The sequence below is a fragment of the Pseudopodoces humilis genome, chromosome 3 (genome assembly GCF_049639895.1).
Source record: "Pseudopodoces humilis isolate 2021_Gansu_Grassland_sample_001 chromosome 3, ASM4963989v1, whole genome shotgun sequence".
NCBI lineage: Eukaryota > Metazoa > Chordata > Aves > Passeriformes > Paridae > Pseudopodoces > Pseudopodoces humilis.
In genome coordinates, this window is record NC_142202.1 from 94,061,041 (window position 1) to 94,079,801 (window position 18,761).

An 18,761-nucleotide genomic window follows, 5' to 3' on the forward strand; every position below is an offset into this window, starting at 1 on the left:
TCAGACACAAGAGGTTTAATTCAAAGTAGTAAGTGTCTGGATAGGAAATATAGGGAATTCTGTCTGGGATGCATGGGACTGATAAGAAGCAGGCACTGACTGCACAACAGGCACATAAAGGAGCCATTAAAGTAGTACTACAGAAGCTTCAAGGGGCATCAAACACTAAAGGCTGTGTTGCTGTGCACAGTCCCGGGAAAGGGAATTTCCCAGGCTGGAAAGCATTTCAATTTCATATTTGTTTTCATCTAGAATGGACCCAACATTTAGACCAGGAAAACTTATCAAGCTTTTTAATATTTCTTTGGATGAAGATCTGATTTAAAACGTTCTTTTTGGAAGTTAGTCTTACTCCTAGCTCCAGATTTTTTTCCTAGATCAACCTAGCTATCATCTGGTGTGCTTTAAAATGGAACTGTGAAATGGAACATGAAAATAAAATGGAACTGCAAACACACAGGAAAAAAAATAATATCATTTATAAAAAGGCATGTTCTGCTTGTCTCTGCATGTTTTTGAAAAATAATGTCTTATTAAAGCCATGGTTTGGAGTGTGGCCACAGAAAAAGCCAAGTCAGCACAATCAGGCACACTTCGAGCACCGAGTGGGAAGGAACAAGTGTCTGTGGCAGGATGTGAGCCTCTTCAGATGAATTGGCTAAAGGAATAATGAAATGGTACCACAACTTCAATATGTGGCAGTATGGTTAAAATATGGAGAGATAAATGCTTAGACAGCATTTCAGAGCAATAGCCTAAATTAATTGTCTAATTGTAAGGTATAATTTAAGCTTTAACTAAGTCTATGAAAATGTATGCAGACTGCATATTTATGAGAAAGATTCCATTGACTACATAAAATCAATAAATTCAAGTTTTCCTATGAGATTCAGCTATTAAGCCTGCCAATCTTTATGACACTACAGTATTATTCCTCTTGCTTTAAGTTGTTTTCTCCTTTCAGCTTCTGTTATGGCTGCACAAATGGGAAGAAGCCAAATTATTGCACTGAAGAAACAGTGAGGCTGAATAGATACGAAACGCTGTCAAACACACAGGGTGAACAGAAAAAATATGTTTTTAATTTCTTTTAGTTCTTGCCTACTACTTCTATCAGCAGTTGGACAAAGAGAAGGGAAATAAATCAGATGCAAGAATAGTTGTCCAGGTGACAATATCCCATTTAAAGAGCCATTGAAAAAATTTATAGGACCAAAATTAAATGAAAAAAACAGGGATTAAAAATTCATTTCTGCAGAAATGTATGGAACAGCTCCTGAGTTCTGTGCCCTCTCCTAGCCATGCAGGTGATGTGAATGGTGAGGTATATGAGGTTTGGGAGGAGTTTAATGCAGGCATTTTCTTTAGGAGAGCCAGCACAAAGACAAGCTTTCTAAGAATAAGTACCTCCTAGGTGTCTGATTCTGTTAAAAACAAGAACATCTGAACTGGGCCCACTCCTCAAAGCAATGCTGAACTCACTTCCCCCTCCAACCCCGCAGCAAAATTTCTGTGGGAGATGAAACACCTCCATTTGGGTTTCCTATCCATCACATAGAGAGGAGCAGCCACAGTGAGGGAGTGTGACTGTGACTGTGTGCTGAAGCAACATCTGATCACCAACACCTGCTTTCCTTTTACATGCTGGCATTTGAAGTGCAGGACCCAATGGGGTCCTGGCAGCAGGTGTTCCGTGGTGCTACATGCAGGCAGGCAGCACAGCCTGGAGTGCACAGCACCTGGCTGCCCTGAGACACACACTCGCCATGCTATCATCTGTGCCGTGCTGCTGGAATATTTCATCTTGACATACCTGGCCTGCCCTTGCCCCTTGTCCCTCTGTGGACAGAGTACACAAAGTCTGGAAGTCCTCTTCCTCTTTGTGAACTGCTGTGAGATTTCTGCCTGCAGGAATAGCACCTGGATCTGACAAGCAAAAAGCAGCCTGATATTTTCTGGCCTCTGTTATTAAATGGTATGTTGCCCTTATCATGATCCCAGTTAAGCCAGTAAGTGTTTTGCCATCAGCTTCAGCAGAAGCGTGTTCAAGCCCTAGAAACCAAGGATTTGGTGATGGTAGGTCAGCTAGAAAATTTTAAAGGATGTTGTTGCTCTTGTATCAAATGTCAGATCGAGTGCTTAGAACCGGGAGGACAGACAACAGATTACTATACAGATCAGCTAAAACTTGAACCTAGTGACAAAGAATGCATTTTCTCAGAGATCATGGAAACTTATGATAAATTAAATAATTTTTCTGCTTTGGATCTCTTTCTCTCTTTAGTTTGATGGACAATAGTCACCTTTAAATCTTTGACTTTAATACTGCAAATAATTATTGCTACCACAAAAGCTGCAGTAGCATTTATTATTTGCCTGCCATTTCTCTGAACATATTAATGGCAACTAAGATGCAGTTTCACTTTCCTTCGCTAAAACAAATCTATGAATTACTATGTGGTTTTCTCTGTATATCACTGAATGTTCTACTGTGCGGGTTGTCTGACAGTAGCAGACTTCTTACCCTATTTGTACCTTGGTAATGTACTGCTAAGAGGAATGAATAGCTTTCTACGCAGAACTACTTCGCTGGCACTCATACTGTCGTGTACAATTTTCAGGCTTTAGTATCAATTTTGCAAGTGTATCTGTCAAAAACAATTAAATTCTACAACAGATATAATTTGTATTGCACCAATCTATGCAAATCTTTCATTGTTGCAGGTATGAATATTTTATATTACACAAGGAGAAGTTAAAAGGAATTCAATTTAATTTAGCCATGGGGTCTCCAGTCAAGCATATGTGGTTTTGTATGTACTCCAGACTTTTGCCCTGGTTTTGGGCAGAATTCCTGAAGTATATATAAAAAGAAAAAAATGTCATGCCTGTTGTAGCCAAAGAAAATGAAGCTGGCACTAATGGACCTTGTTCTATAGTAAACGCTTATCACTGAACAGAACTTTTTTTTTTAAAATGAGTGCAAAAAGCCAGCTTATTTCCCTTACTACTCTAGAATAATTTATTATGATATGATTTTTGATGGAAATGTGGATCCCTTATTCTTCCCTTTGTATTCAAACTTAACTCCCTTTATATTCACATTAGAGACATCTATCTGGTCTCATCTGTACTACACTCATGAAACTTGAATTTACAGAATTGATTATTTGTGTTTTTCCTTGATGAACTCCAGCATAAACTCAAGCTTTTCTCCTTGAAACCAGAACCAAATAATTAACTACATAAATATATTGCAATGACAAAGCCAAGAGCAAAAAACTTAAATATCCAGGATGAAAAATCCCAAATATATAGATCAAAAAGTTTTCAGAAAAATACGGTTGAGATTTCTAACATATTGACAATAATAGAATGCCAGAAATAATAAGCAAAATTTATGGAGCATAACTAACATGACGTAATCTATGCTGTGGAGTTCTATGACTCCTCCATATATAATTTAAAAACTTATTAGATAAAGCACAAGTGAAACACTGTGTGCTCTGTGCTATGGTCATTTCTCCTTCTGTATATTCTTTTAATTTTAAGAAATGTATATACTGTTTTAAAGATAATGGATGGGTTGCTTTTATTTATTTACCCTTCAGTATGCCTATTGCTCCAACTATGTTGATTAGGTTTTCTATTATTTTTAAATTATTTTATTACTTATCACAAGAAGCTGTTTTCATTTAGTGGGAAATTATAGTACATTGAAAATCAGTAAAAAATCATTAATGCATTTTTTGGGGTTTTTTTTGGAAAATAAAATTTCAAAATAACAGGTGGGCTAGTAAAAGCAGTGACTATACAATTATTTTTTAAAAAATTTTGTTCCCCAAAGATGCAACCTGCAAACCACTCAATATTTGAGATTTGATCAGCTAAGCTGCCTAACAGTCGTATATCTGAAACACATTGCATACAATTTGGCCTCAACTCAGTATCTGCCACTTTCCTTTAGCTTTCGCTTAATATGCACAAAGAAAATCTGTGAAAATGTTCTCATTTTTCTAGAGCACTTTAAGAAGCCTTTACAGTAAAAATGCTTCCATGAAACATATTAAGTAAATCTCATTATGTAACTATTTGAACAAAATAGTCTTTAATCTGTATACAATAAGTCTTTATTCTATACAATAGTATCAGACTCAGTACTGCTATTTAATCTGCTCATGTCTTGAAGCACCTGCTTGCTAGTATTTTAAAACAGCATGTTTTGTTCAAAAAATGATGCCAGTAGTCACCAACTTTGCTAAACACACAGATTTTGTATACCTAGCAAAAAGATTGTTCTACTGTTTTCAGATTTCAGAAGAAGCCTTTTAAAGTGTACTGTACTGGGCACTACATGATCATGTTGGTCACTTGTTGCTAAATAGAAAGGATGTAGTCTGTCTCAAATGACAGGGAAACATGACAGATATGGATCCATGAACTAATTATGATCAAATACAGGAACTTATATTAATGCATGCCTGTAAAATAATCATATTGATAGTACAGAAATAAAACCTTCAAACTTCTCCATAGCAGTGAAAAAGCAACAGAAATTACAACTTGTGAATTGATGACAGCCAGTCTGAACCTTTGTTCTTATTTTTCCCTTTTTTTTCTCTTTTTTTTCCTTTTCTAGCTTTGTTCCTGCATAAACTTTTAAAGATCAATCTATTTTACCTGCACATCAGAAATCTATACTGAAAAATACATATTTATTGATTTTTTGGATAAGCATATCCAAAACTAGAAGGGCTAATACTTATGGAAAAAGGAACACCCAGAACCTCTACTGTTGAAAAGTTTAGAGCATGAGAAAGAGAAAAATACATATAGAGAATACTTCCCATATTGAAACATTTCAAGGCATTTGGACACTATTCACTTGCTGCAAAGTTGCCAAGTCTAAAACCAGGATTGAATTAATTTCACTGAAGACCCAGTAACCTAGTGATCCTCCAGACCTCTGCTTAAAGGTAGATTTCTCAAAAAAAAAAACCTCAAAAACACCAAAATTCTTAGGTCAAATCTTAACCCTTACTGTACAATTAATATTAGGTATCCAAACCAGTGCACACTGTCTGTGTGACCACAGCACTTTTTAAAGCTCATTAAAGAATATTTCTTCTCAATAGCATTTTTTGTTAACAACATTTTTATAATGCAAAGGCTGTCATCACCATGCAGCAAATATGTGGGGTTTTTGCCCTTATCTCACATAGTGCACTTGATAAGGAGTACTACTGAATCTTCTGCACGCTGCATTACAAAGAAAACTGCCTTTCTGTAAGGCATTTTCTCTCCACTGCTTTCACGTGAAATAAGGGCTCTTGTAGCTGAATGTATCTGACTGTATTAATACTCAAATAAAAACTGAAACCTTTCTGCTTTATCTGAAGTATAAATCCCTGAAAAGATTCATGCCTTTCCAATTGTGTTCACTGTAATAAAGGTTAATATTGAACTGAACTTATCATATTCTAGCATCACATGTTAAGTTCCAAATCTCTGCATGTGATCTATTTTCTTCTTTATTGTTGAAATTATAAAATAGGTAAAATGATGGCAATATTATTAAAAATACCACAGCAAAAGCATTTTACTTAAAGACAGTTCAAACCTATTGCTTTCATGAGTAGGAAAAAAAACATGGTGCAAAGTGCTCGGGAGAGGGAAGGGACTAGCATCTCTTGAAAATTAACTACTTTGACATTAATTAATATCTCATTTTCTACCTGATGAGATGGTGTTGTAGAAAGTATAAATTGAAGGCACAAGAGTAAGAAATGAGTCATCTTTGACTTACCGTATCAAAGACTATTGGTGTATTGCAGTCAGCATCCAAACACAGAGCATGAAGCTTCTCACAAATCAGAAAAAATATACAATCAATGAACAAATCAAATTCATTGTAAAAATAAAGGCCAGAGATTAGAGTATGTATCCAAGGGTCTGGTTAGTCACAGCTTTGACTAGCCTGCTACACAGCTCTGCAAAACAAGTATACTGCAGCAGTGTGGCAAGCATAGGATTGCAATGCATGTCCCATATATTCAAGCATAATAGAAAACATGGTCTGGAGCTTATTCCATGTGGAAGTGGGGTCTGTTTTATGCAGGCAGAAAAAAGAAAGGTTCTTTTCCCACATAATAGAATTAGAAATGAAAATTTTTCTTGATTATTGTACACAATAATTCCCCAGGATATCAATTACATAAAGCAGGTGCCTCTGTCTCCTGTTTCCCAGATAAATGCCTGTAATCTCGTTTCACAAATGATCCTATTTAGACAGGAGCCACCTATTGTGATGATATCATTTGCTCTAGTATCCATAAATGGGCAACTTCCTACAAAACGTCATGACTACTGACGACACAAATTTTTATAATATTGAGTGGGCAGGGTGGTTGATGGGGTCCCATCAATCTACAGCAGCTTCTTCTGATGTGATACCACGAATCCTGCATAATCACTTAAAAGACTGTAAATGAAGAGTAGCATTAAACCTCTCTAGTAAAACTCATTAAAAAAGAAAGAAAACAACAAAAAACAAAACCCCAGAAAAACATCAAACAAACCCCCACAAAACTGGGAAAAAACCCTAGAGAGATAGTAAAGGCAGATAAAACATAATGACAGAGCAGTGGCACCTTTTCAAATGCCTTCGGCACTCTCAAGGATACTGGTAGATATGAACAAAATCACTCTCAATTAAGAAGTGTAGCTGTCAGTTTCTTTTTAACAAATAATAAAAGACTGAATATCCCTTTTCCTTGTAAATTTCAAATATGCACTGACAGCAAAAAGGACCAGTGCTTCAGTGATACACAAATTAGCCTACTCTTAGTGAATATTTTTTAGAATTAGCAGCTGCTTGTCACAGGAACTTGGAATATGAACACTGTATCAAATTACCCTTAGACTGTTTGAAATCCAGGCTGCTAGACTGGCTTGCTTCATGCACTAGCTACTTGGATTTAATTTCTTACATCAGTGTTTTCTTGAGAAAAAACATTCCATTAAATATATGTATTTAGGAAATGTTATGATACTCACAGATAGCTGAAATTAGTCTCCATCTGCCTCCTTTTACACATAGAGATGTGAGGAGAGTTAAAGGTGATGCAGCGTTCACTTGCCTACCCACCCTTTCCCCAAGGGACTCAGTCGTGCCTAGAGGCTAAAGCAAATTGCTTAAGAACTTGTATTTAATATTTTTCCTTGCAGAAGTCCGTAAGAACTTCAGAAGAAGGTCCTGTGATTAAAAAAAGAAAATTACCTGAGGCCATTTCTCAACAGGATCTTCACAAATCTTGGTTTACTTAATCCTGCTTTGAACAGACTGAGCTGCATCTAAACAACTTCTTAATACACAGGAAGAAATGCATTAAGATCCATCTGCATCAATGTCTGGACAGTGCTCACCAGAACACCAGTCAAGCTGGGGTTTCAGGGTGGAAAACTTTAAAGTTTAAAAGCAAAAACCCCAAGAGGGCTTTATATAAATTTCCACTGATGTAGTTCCAGCAAAAGAGAGTCCACTTCTCAAAATCCAGCCCCTGCACTGTACATTCCCTTTTAATACTTTGCCCTTATTTTATAGTTTCTTTGGACCGGGGACTGCGTTCTACTAAAATTCTAATTTACACATAGAGACGGTCTCAAATGCAAGGCAGCACAAATTTTAATAATAAAAGCAACTCTTTCAGAATTGACTCCTACCAGAGTGACTCACTTCAGGTCTAGATAGGCTGAAAGCAAAATCTGAACACAGCATCCATGGCTACAAGACACAGTATGCTGTCAAAGCAGAGAAGTCAATGGGTTTTTCACAGGCACCCTAAAGAGAAGAGCTCCTTCCTCAGAGATTGAAAATATTGGAGAAAACAGCTTCAGAGCACTGAATAGCCATTTAGATACAAGCCTGTTCTTTCCTTCTGCCTTCCCCCCATCCCTCCTGTGCTTGTCTTCAAGATAACACTAGCTGATCTCCTTAAATATGCTGCTTAGGAAAAGACAGAAGCACAGCTTTGGCTCTGGATATCATAACCCCTTCATTTCAGTACTGGGTGGAAATAGAAAAGCATAAACTCTGTGTATCCAGATGGCATCAATATTTTCCATGTGTTTCCATGACAAAAGATAAAGATAACACAAGAAATAGTTAGAAAGTAGAAGTGTGTGTGAGTGTAACTGAGATTGATGGTCCAGAAGTTTCTCTCTTGGCTAGATAAAAGCTGATGAAATGGAAATGAGGAGAAGAAAAAAAGATAGAAAATAGCTAAAAAGAAAATTAATCACTGCTTCATCAAATTCAGTCCTGCCTTGGGAAACACCAAATGTCAGACTTCTGTGTTAATGTACAAAGTCTTTCAAGGCTGTTCCCAGGATGCAGTAGGCAAGAGTGTACTTTCTTAAAACTATTTCTTTTTCAGCATCTGAGCCAAAGGATGTCGCCACTCTTCCTTAACCTAGTTTTGAGGTCACCAAGAACACAGTGATGAGCTTAGAGCCCATTCCCATGCAGAGAAGAATGTTAAACATGGTCCATGGAAGATGCCTCAATGGTTCTGATCTGCCTTTAAAGGCTTCTAAGCTTTAAAAAACATCGTGCTAAAGAGAATGGACCATCATTTCCAACAGTTCCCATTTGTTTAGGGAGATACTGTGGGATATACTCCAAGCATATTGCTGTCTCAGGAAGGGCCTGAAGGATTATACTGAAAGGATGAGTCACTCCAGTGAAAGCAAAGCTGCTGCACTTGGTCATGGGGAAATTGTCATAAACCACAACATCTAACACTAAGCAAGTACAGTGGACATCTGATAAAACTGCAGACCACACAACCGAATATTCTACCCCTCTTAAGGTCTTTCCTTTACATGTGGGATCTTTGAAATACCCTGATATCCTAACAAATAAGTCTAAATGTCCTTAAACCACTTTTGAAATTCCTAATGGTCTTTTTTTTTTTTTGGCTTGTTCTTTCTACCACAACTGAAAACTAAATCTCTCCAAACATTACAGGCAGCTGATAAATCTAAACATTTCTGGGCAAAGATTTAGAAAGGCTGGATCTTCTTTAAAACGTCTGGGCTTTACACTAATTGGAGTTGAAACCTTAGTTATAGAACACCAGTGGATTACTGAAACTCCATTCTGAAAGGTAGGGGACAGAAGGATGTTACCTTATAAAACACCTACTGATATTTTAGTAGATAGCCTCTAAAGCAGAGACAAAACAAATTGTTTCAGTTAATGAGTCTGTTTGCTAACTAGGGTAACAACTAACAAGACTTGACTAACAAGAAACCCTGCCGTCTCCAGTAATTGTAATGTATATTAATTAGTGGGGAAATACCAAACCAACAAAAAATTATGCTAAAAAAATTTACAGTGCTGTCCTTTTAAACTGCAAACAGCTAACAATCAGTACAAATAGAAAGTGAATTCTTACATGCCATCTTTTCCCAGAAGCAGAGTAGGAAAACAGCTACCGCACATTGTGTGATGCTTCCTTTAATTGTATTACTTAGGCCACCCCATGTGCATATTGATTAACAAGGCTCACAACCACTAAAACAAGGAAAAGCTTTATAAGATCTTGCACTTCCACTAGTTTCTATAGAAAACAAACAGGAAAATTAAGCAAACAAACAGAAAAATTAAGCAAGAGTCTTGGACAAGGAAATTTTAGTCTGCTATCTTTCATAATATTTGCAGACAAGATCAAAAATGTTAAGTGCTAGTAGTTCTATCCGCATTCTTTTATCCAGATCTACCTGTATGTAAATCTCTTGAGGAGCTGAACTGATGGGATGTATTGAACAGACATCTCTTCAACAAGCATCACATTTCTGTACCTAAGCAAATATTCTTCCTTGAATCCCTCTGAGATTCACCACTTTTGCTTTTCAACAGCACTACGGAAAACTCAAAGGGGAGTTTCAGCCTCATAAGGCCAAATTTATTTTTTTTTATAATATAGCAATGTTGAAAAAGAATAATGTGCAGTTTTTAATTACTTATCAAATCCTATTTCCCAACAAAAAGCTAGAAATATCAATTACAGGTATCACAACTAAATGAATTCTTAAGAATTATAATCACAGTAAATTATTAGTTAATGCCTATGACAATCAGGAAAAAGGTCTGTTCACAAGCTCAACTTTATACCACCAGCTGCCATCCTGGTGTCCCAAAGAAAATTTGAATTTCACATTCCATTACAGGTGTAAAAAAACCTCTAGCAAACAAAAAATTATATATTCTGATATAAAAAACCCGTAATTTTCATTTCCATATGAATATTAAAATAATTGAGAGCAGAAATTTTCTAAAAAAATTGAAGAGGGCTTTACTTTGATTTTCAAAACCTGGTTAGCACAGTTGCTGATTGAAAAGGGACAATCATGGTTTGCATCTAGTGACTCTTCTAAATGAAATAGAATTGTTTGGTAAATAGGAAGAAAAGGATAAGAAGTTCTGCCTGATTTCTTTCTGTCTGTGAAACTGGGCATTTCACTAAGTCATTTCCTTTTCAAATGAACTCCCCACTTCTTTGAAAGGTAGCTGCATTGAAACATTTATGGCCCTAAAATCTGTAAAAAATACTGTTTAACATAAGCAGGAGCTAAATACTCTCTTCTGCCCTAGGCCTTGATACTGTAGGATGCCTGGTAGACTTTCCAGAGATCAGATGTTTGGTAGGGTTCATCCTCGTAGTCTAAAAATCTAATTCTTGGAGTATTTCAGACCTGGATTCCCTATAAATTAGAGCTATTGTGAAAAAAACATTGCCTTTTGCAGACAGAGAGAAAGTTTTCTTCATTGAAGATCAAAGCTATAAAATAGTACTAACATTGACCAGCAAAGCTATGGTATGTTCATAGCATTGACATGAAAAGGAGAGGGTCCTTGCGGGTTAGGATGTCAGAAAATCTTTGTTTTGATAGTATCAAAGTGGAAGATTTATCTGTGAGCAAGACAGCTTTGTGAACAGTGATCTCTCACTCATTTGGAGGCAAGACTGCAAAAACATCTGGCTTTTTAATTTAAAAAATTTTAAAAATTTAAAACTTAATTTATAATTTTAAAAATGTTAAACATTTGCCTTTTAATGCAAGTGTTGAAGAACAGCTGTAGTAACAAAGAGAAAGACAATCCCGAAAGGCTATATACAAAAATATAGCACTAATGCCTTCTTTTAAAGACAATGAGTTTGCTTCAAAAATGACACTTTTTTATATTCTTTCTTGCTTGCTTTCTTGCTTTCTTGCTTTCTTTCCAGAGCTTCCAGCCATCTCTTTGCAGTAGAATTCTCAGAATGCACTCAAGAACTTGGTATCTCAAAATTCTTATTGTAAATGAAAGACAAACAGTAACCACCTGGTCTCCCTGTATGTTTAAGCTTAGAGCAGTTAAGAACTTTCTCAACTTTGCACTGTTTCATTTTGACAAACTTTATAGCAGGGCCATTATTTTTATCTATTTTTCTCAAGTAACACTGCTCCAGAAACCACTAATCTAAGAATGTTTGTGTAGGCTTTCTGACCTTTTTTTGTTTTAAGCAAAAATAGTTATCCTTGATTTGTGATAAATGACAGGCTTTAATTTTTCTTTTTGTTTTCTGATGTATGTTCTTTTCCAAACACAGTTCCTTCACTTCCAGTTCTGTGTTCCTTGCCTTTTTTATTCCTTTTCCTCCTTCTCTATTTTCTAAATTCAAATAGACAAAAAAGCAATGCAAAAATATACAAAAAAGTGATCTTTTCCTATCTGGTTTTTGATTTTACACATATCTGATGTCTTTGAAAGATGACCAGTAGACTTTATGAGAAAACTGAAGATGCTGTTCTAAAAAAATCATTCTAGAAACTGGAAAAAAAAAAAACAACAAAGAGGTAGGATTTGAAGATGACCAAAGTATGATCAGGTTAAATCTCATATCAAATCATCTGTTCTTCCTTGGCAAACATTTGGGAAATGGGGAGAGAAACGTGACAGCAGCTGAAGATAGTTCAAGGGCTTTCAAAGGGGCTGGAGAGCCCAAAGGAGTCACCTCACATAGTGAGGCTCCAAGCTGAAGTGCTGGCTCCAAGCCACAGGCATGAGAAAGAGTTTACAAGGTCTCAGTAATATTTCTTGATTGTTTGCTAAATATAGTAACACAGTCTAGATCCTCTGGGGCATAAATAAAATTCTGCTTCAAATATTCTGTGCTTTGTTTGCCAGTATGCAAATATGACTACTATGTCACCCCAATATTAACTCTGTCTTGCGCTGCAACAACTAAAGTACCGGAGTTTGGACCTTTGCAAGTTGAAATGTGGGTTTGGCATCATGTTCAAGTCCTGACTGTGGCTCATGATAAGCTTGGTTTTGAAGGTGAAACAAAGTCAAATTCTGTAACTTCACATGTTGCCAAGAGACAAAACAGTCGTCTTCTGGCCATATCTCATCAGAGACACTGGCACTAATCCATTTCCAGGCATCACAGCTCATAAACTCAGAACTATTATGGACTCGATAAAGTCAATCGATACATTAGTTAAGTGAGATGGAATGATTTAGCTCTTAGGGAAAGAAGTATAGAGTTCAGTGTTATTCAATGCTGGGTTTGAGCATCCTGGAATAACGAATTACAAGAAAACCATTCAGACAGACACACCTGTCTTGGCACATTCACTTGAAATACAACCAGGAAAACAAAGTCTTTTTGTTTTGTTTAAATAAATTGAGAGGACTTCAAAACACGGAGTGCTTCTTACTATCTGTTTTACAAAAGCTTCTTGAAGAGCTTTTTTCTGAGACCCTACTTCATACCGAGTATGGATAACAGCTCAACAAGAACCTGGATTTGTCCTTTACAAATTTGGAAAGTCAAACTCTAAAGTATCAATGTAGGACTGGCAAGTTTTTCAAAGATGGAGAAACGTATAGCACTTAAATGACTTTTCCCCACTGAAGAATCTGAGCTAGATAGAATAACACAGTATAGTGACAATGGGAGGAAATGAGGTACTCTGAATGTCACAATATGCATTAAAAATATATTTTGACACAAATTCTCTTCATGCTAACTTAAAGTAATAAAGGTAAACATGTATCTACACACATCCACATAACTAATAATGTATGTTTACTTATCACAATTTTTATGAGGCCTTTTTAGAAACTAACTGAATATTTTATTTTAGAAAGTGAATAAATTTTTTCAAATGTTTCCTATTTGGAAAAAAAAAATATTCACAACATAGGATAGGGAAACTGCATCATTTTAACAAAAAAAAGCTGAATCCTTAATGTAAATTATATACATATCTAGTATTGCAATATTCAGTACTCAAATATATAATAATTTCCTATAATAACAGTTAGATCTCCTTCCTCCTTTATCAGCCTACATTTTCATTTCAGAGAACCTTGCCACATTCCAAAGGAAAGTTCCCAAGCTGACATGTACTACAAATTCTAATTTTTTATTTATTTTTTTTTAGCTTGAATAGATCCAGAGGCTTCTAGCATAAGTTATGTCAGTGAAAATGTGCATTGAAATTACTGGTTAGCCTGACTACTAAAAATAGTTATTTGAGCCATAGCAAATAACATAGTAGAAATATTCTTTCTGTAGATTATTTATATTAAGTTTTATGTTTCTTGCAGAAAGACAAAATGAGCAAGACTACTCATTAACAGTGGAATGCAGGAAGAAGTAAAATCCTCTAGAAATAGTTCAAGAAAGCATATTACAGTACATCTTTAAACCTGGTTTTCCCTAAGGATGGCTGAGGGCCAGAAAATGACATGACAAAGATACACATACCCTAAATAGATTATTTAACCCTGCCAGTGTGCAAAAGAAAAACATCAGCAATAACATTAATATTCACAGTGGCACCCTCTGATGCTTTCATAATTTAGATTTGACCTCAGTGAGAAACTTGGCAAATGACTTTTGTTCCCATTTTCCTAGTCTTTCATGAAAGGACAGTAACACCCCTACATCAACCCTGCAAAGTGATTGCCCAGCAAGCACCCACAAATGCTTGATATCCAGGATTCTGCAGCCTAGAACTGAAGCACACTGGAAAAGCTGATACATGTAGAAGTCACTATGGTTACTGCCTACACTTTCTTTGCCTCCAATAAGATCTTTCATTTCCATAAGCATTAAAATTCACCAAATGCACCAAAATTATTCAGACAAAAAAAAATAATCTCTCTGGTTTATAAGCCTTTTAGCTGTGTTGCTTTTATCTTTTTAAGTATAGACTCTGAGCTGAGGCATATTATTCCATATCTTAATATAAGAAAAAGTATTGCAGGAGAAACCTTGTGGTGGACCCCCAGCTTCAGCAGTGTGTTTAGAACAGCTGTCTGCTGTTGGCCAGTGCAAAGCTGAAACCCACACTGTACAGGATGTCAAAAAAAGGCACTAGCTGGAGATTTAGCAAGCCAAATTCAGATGATTATTTTTTGTATTATTGTAAATCTTTCAAATAATAAGAAAGTTAAAAGTTCATCTTCGGTGGTTAGATTCCCTATCTATTGTAATAATAAATAACTATATGTAAAATTAATTTTGGGTTGGGGGCGTTCTTCCCCTTACTTTATCTTACAGCAATCAGCATGATTCTTTCTTTCAGTATTCTTATATAAATGTCAAACTGGCTAGAGCCTGTAACATTTCCTGATCGCATGGTCACTCAGTATACCAAGCTCTTTAAAATTGTATCCAGTGGTTGTGTCCTCAACAGTAATTTTAAACATTTCTTAGTTTTACCCTTTTACTTCCATTAGCTTTCTACTTAAGTTCCTTCCGGCACACTGAATGATTTTGTTCCCTGGTATAGCCTGTTATTTTGAAAACCTCCCTGAACCACCATTGTCAGTTCTACATACAAGTAGCCGATTTCTTCTTTTCACCTCAATTACCTCCTCGCAGCTAGCTGCTTTTAGTGTGACATATTTGACAGATCAATATATTCTTTATCACTTCAGTTACTTCCCTTTATTTTTCCTATATGTAATTTTGCTGATGTTCCCTTTAGGTGAAAGTTCTTAATATTACTCTTCAGTACACTCAATGAGGTCCTTTCACGGAGAACCCTTTTTCCCTTTTTCAGACAGAGCAGAGTGCTCACTGCATACAGGACATGCAGGTAAAGTACTTGACACCTTTAGCAGGAATTACACTGAACTGAGCTGTGGTTTGTAGAGAAGCAGTGCCATGAGAGGCTTATTCCTGAGGCTGAGGTAGGACAGAATCTCTTCCAGCATTCTCAGCCCCAAGGAGTCAAACAGCATCCCCAATACTCACAGATGGAACTTTCCCAAAATCATAAATACTTTCCTAAAAGATGGATATGCAAATTGCCCTTGATACTTCAGACCAGATGTCCAACCTGTAAGAACTCAGAATATTGCCTGTCACAACATTAGTTTCTTAAACAAGACTGAAAAATAGAGCTTTTCCCTATCAGCCCTCACTTGCATAATAACAAACTGTTGCTAATGTCACACCAAACAACAAATCAGCAATGATCACTTTTTCATGTATCATTTCCATGTATGACACATAGATACATTAAAGAAGGGGAAAAGTACCAGCTAGAAGTCTGAAGAATTCAGTTGTTACGTAAGATAGCCAGCAATTTCTATATGTCATAGAAAATATTGAACAATTCTCTGCTCAAAAATTTTCAATGTAAATGGAATGTGATAAAGATTTTACTTCTGAAGCCTTAGTAAATGCACATGCATTCAGATTTTGATAAAAACACAAGCAGTTTAGTGGGATCTTATAAAACTTGTGGAAAGAGAGTACACCAAAAGGCTGATATTAATTGGTAGAGTACTACTCTGACATTTACGCTGTTTTCTGTTATGCTTGCTTACTTACTTGTGCTCCTGTCTTATTTCCTGGGAGAAATGCCAAAAAAGTAAAAAGTGACCTCTGTATACTAACAATTAACTATGTCACATCATGCTGCTTAAAACATGTTACAACCTGATTGGCACAGAAACACATTTTGTTCTGTTTGGGAACACTTATACCCAGAACAATGAAAATTCACAGCCCCAGCTTCTTGGGAGCCAAGAAGTCAGCTCTAAGTATGGCTTTATACAGGGGTTCAGCTGCAGCATTGTGTGCTATAGCAGATATCGTAACTCACAGACAAGGTAATTTATAATGGGATAGTATTTAAAACAAGTACAGCTCTTGCTCAGATTAGATTAATCCATTTGGGGAGCAAGTGACCTGTAAAGATACAAATGATCCTTTAGAAATCATTCCAAGCTGCAACCACATAGGAGACATGCCCTGACTTTACCTGAAGTGCATAGTGCAGATTCGCAATCACAGCAACTGAGTACACAGTATAAAGAAAACACAGATTTAAAAAAGTTACTATCTTACAGAACACAGCTGGCTGACAGATTTAAGAAGAAGATGAAGATGCTGAGAAACAAGTGACTTCTGTAGGCCTGGAATATGCCAAGGTACAGAGTGAGCTGCAAGGGTTGATCAAGAAGAGAGACCAGAGGAAGCCTACAAGGGAATAGCCAGGGATGGGAGCAGGGATAAAAGTCTGCTGGAAATAGGGAGACTGCTTGGCTGGGGCTCTGCCGAGCATCCTTCCAGGAGCAGCGCTGCTCCTTTGAGGCTCTGCTTTAGCCAGCGCCGCTGTAACACAAGTGGACGGCTCCATCTAGAGGCAAACATCCCCTGAGCTGCTGGAACGGCACCACTGCAACTTAAACACCTTTCTCCACAAGTCAGAACCTACTCAAAAATAGCGCTCCGAGCTGCTGTCCTCTTGGAAGGGTGTCCAGCAGGAGGGAGAAAGCTCCATCCACCTCACCTTCTGCAAAGGCTGAGCGGCTGAGAATAAAGCCAAGCTTTCCCTGAAGTCCACCTCTCAGTTTGAATGGTCTCCCTCACCAAGCCTTGCCAGATTGATTCTGCTGCACCCATAAAATGACACAGATTAAAGGTTTGCTCTCATTCTGATGGCAAGAATGGGTCCCACAGGCAAAGGGTTCCTGCACTCCTTTACTACTTGTGTCTCATAAGAAATACACAGTATTTCCCACGAGTAGCTTGATAAACACATCTATATTCAGTATCAAACAGAGCACCAGTAGTTAATACGAAGTTAAAGAAACGGTTCCAAAAATAATGAGATTATCGAATTTATAATACTTTATGTTGTAAAGGCCTTCTCTGTTGAACAAAGATGAAGCTATTCTTTTCTGTCCATCAATAAATAAAAAATTCCAACCACATATTAACACTGATAAAGAGCCCAGGAGCACCAAATCACACACTTTAAAAATTATAAGCAAGTCTATCTTCATCCTCTCTGCTGCTGGGGTCTGGACTCTGTGCCAAGCTATTCTCACAGAAGAGTTTCTCTTCTGCACTGATGAAAAAAAAAAAAAAGAAAGCCTTTGAGTGGATGTCTCTGAAAGCCCTTTTCTCCCAATCACAGGCTAAAACATGTATTGCAATGTAATTTTACAAGCTTAACTCCACTGTAGCTTATTGTATGACTAAAAGGGCTTTTTCAAATAGGGAGCAACCAGTTATATGAATATAATTCTTCCCAGTCACTGGGAAGTCACTGTTTTCAGGCTTGTGGGGTATGTATCACCAAATATGCACTTTTTATAAATCAATATGTTTAGATTCAGACAAGATGTGTATCTGAGCAACAGCACAGCAAGGAGCAACTGCTGTCTAGGCATTACATTTCCTCAGATTACTCATTTATTATACAATAGTGTCCTGAATTTTACCCATCACTTTCTTCTGGTGTTTTTTAGTGAGGAAGAAAATTTTGATTCAAACTAGTTTACCTTTTCCATAATGATGTATTCTGCAAGCTAGGTATAAGTAGTTAAGATTAAAACTGGTGAGCTGGTTATTGTAAGCAAGACACATTGGGGAGTGAGGGGAGAGAAAAAAATAATGCTCCTTTTCCCATAAAAATTAATTGCACAAATGTCTGCTCATTTCTTAACCTACTATTTTTCTGTGTTTTACTCATTTTAGATGTATTTTTGCAGTAAGAATGAAAATCTAAATTAAAAAATGCAGAAGCAATATATCTTACAGTTCTAGGTTAGGTTTTGGGTTTCTTTTAAGGGCATATATTTCCATGAAACATTGTTTATTTTACAGGATTCATTGCTGAAAACAAAACTAGCAAACTACACAGTCATTTCTTCTCTGACTTCTTTCTACTTTAGGAATTCGGATCCAGTTTGCTGTTACTCAAAACAAAATTACTTGCAGCTATGACTCATATCTTTGTGGTAGCAAAGAATATAAGATGTATGTCTATTTATGTAGCACATGCATAACAGCCCATTGGAAGTTTTTTAAGGTCTCTTCTAAGAGAAGAGAAAGAGCATGGATGGAGGAAAAGCTCACTGGAGTCAAAGGAGGACCCCAGTGGACTCTCAAATGTGTTTGCAAGTACATACATGAGCAATGGCATTGAATATGTACCAACACCTATGGGAATAGTTGAATATCAATCAAATGAAAACATCAGAGCTAAACTTCAAGAGGCTCAAGTGATTAGCAATCACTTCTGCTCAAAGACATTCCCACCTTGCAAGCTCAGCTTCATCCCTTGGCTTCAGACCCAGAACAGACCAGTCCTCAAGCAAGTCCTGCCTCTTTGCGGTGTTTGGCTTTGCAGTGTCCAGCACTGATTTAAATCAATGTCTCAAAGACATGGGTGGC

At 36.7% G+C, this 18,761-nt stretch overlaps 1 protein-coding gene across 3 annotated transcripts in view; it reads right to left on the bottom strand.

Moving 5' to 3' along the window:
* The window catches only part of DLGAP2 (DLG associated protein 2), a 337,736-nt gene that overhangs the window by 316,160 nt on the left and 2,815 nt on the right, over positions 1–18,761 (bottom strand). The window contains exon 1 of one of the 3 annotated variants that reach the window (XM_088052986.1): positions 5,807–5,920. The exons of the other annotated variants lie outside the window; for them this stretch is intronic. The gene's annotated coding sequence lies outside the window, so the exon portion shown is untranslated. Of the gene's footprint in view, positions 1–5,806; positions 5,921–18,761 lie in introns of those variants that run through there. 3 annotated transcript variants of the gene reach the window in all.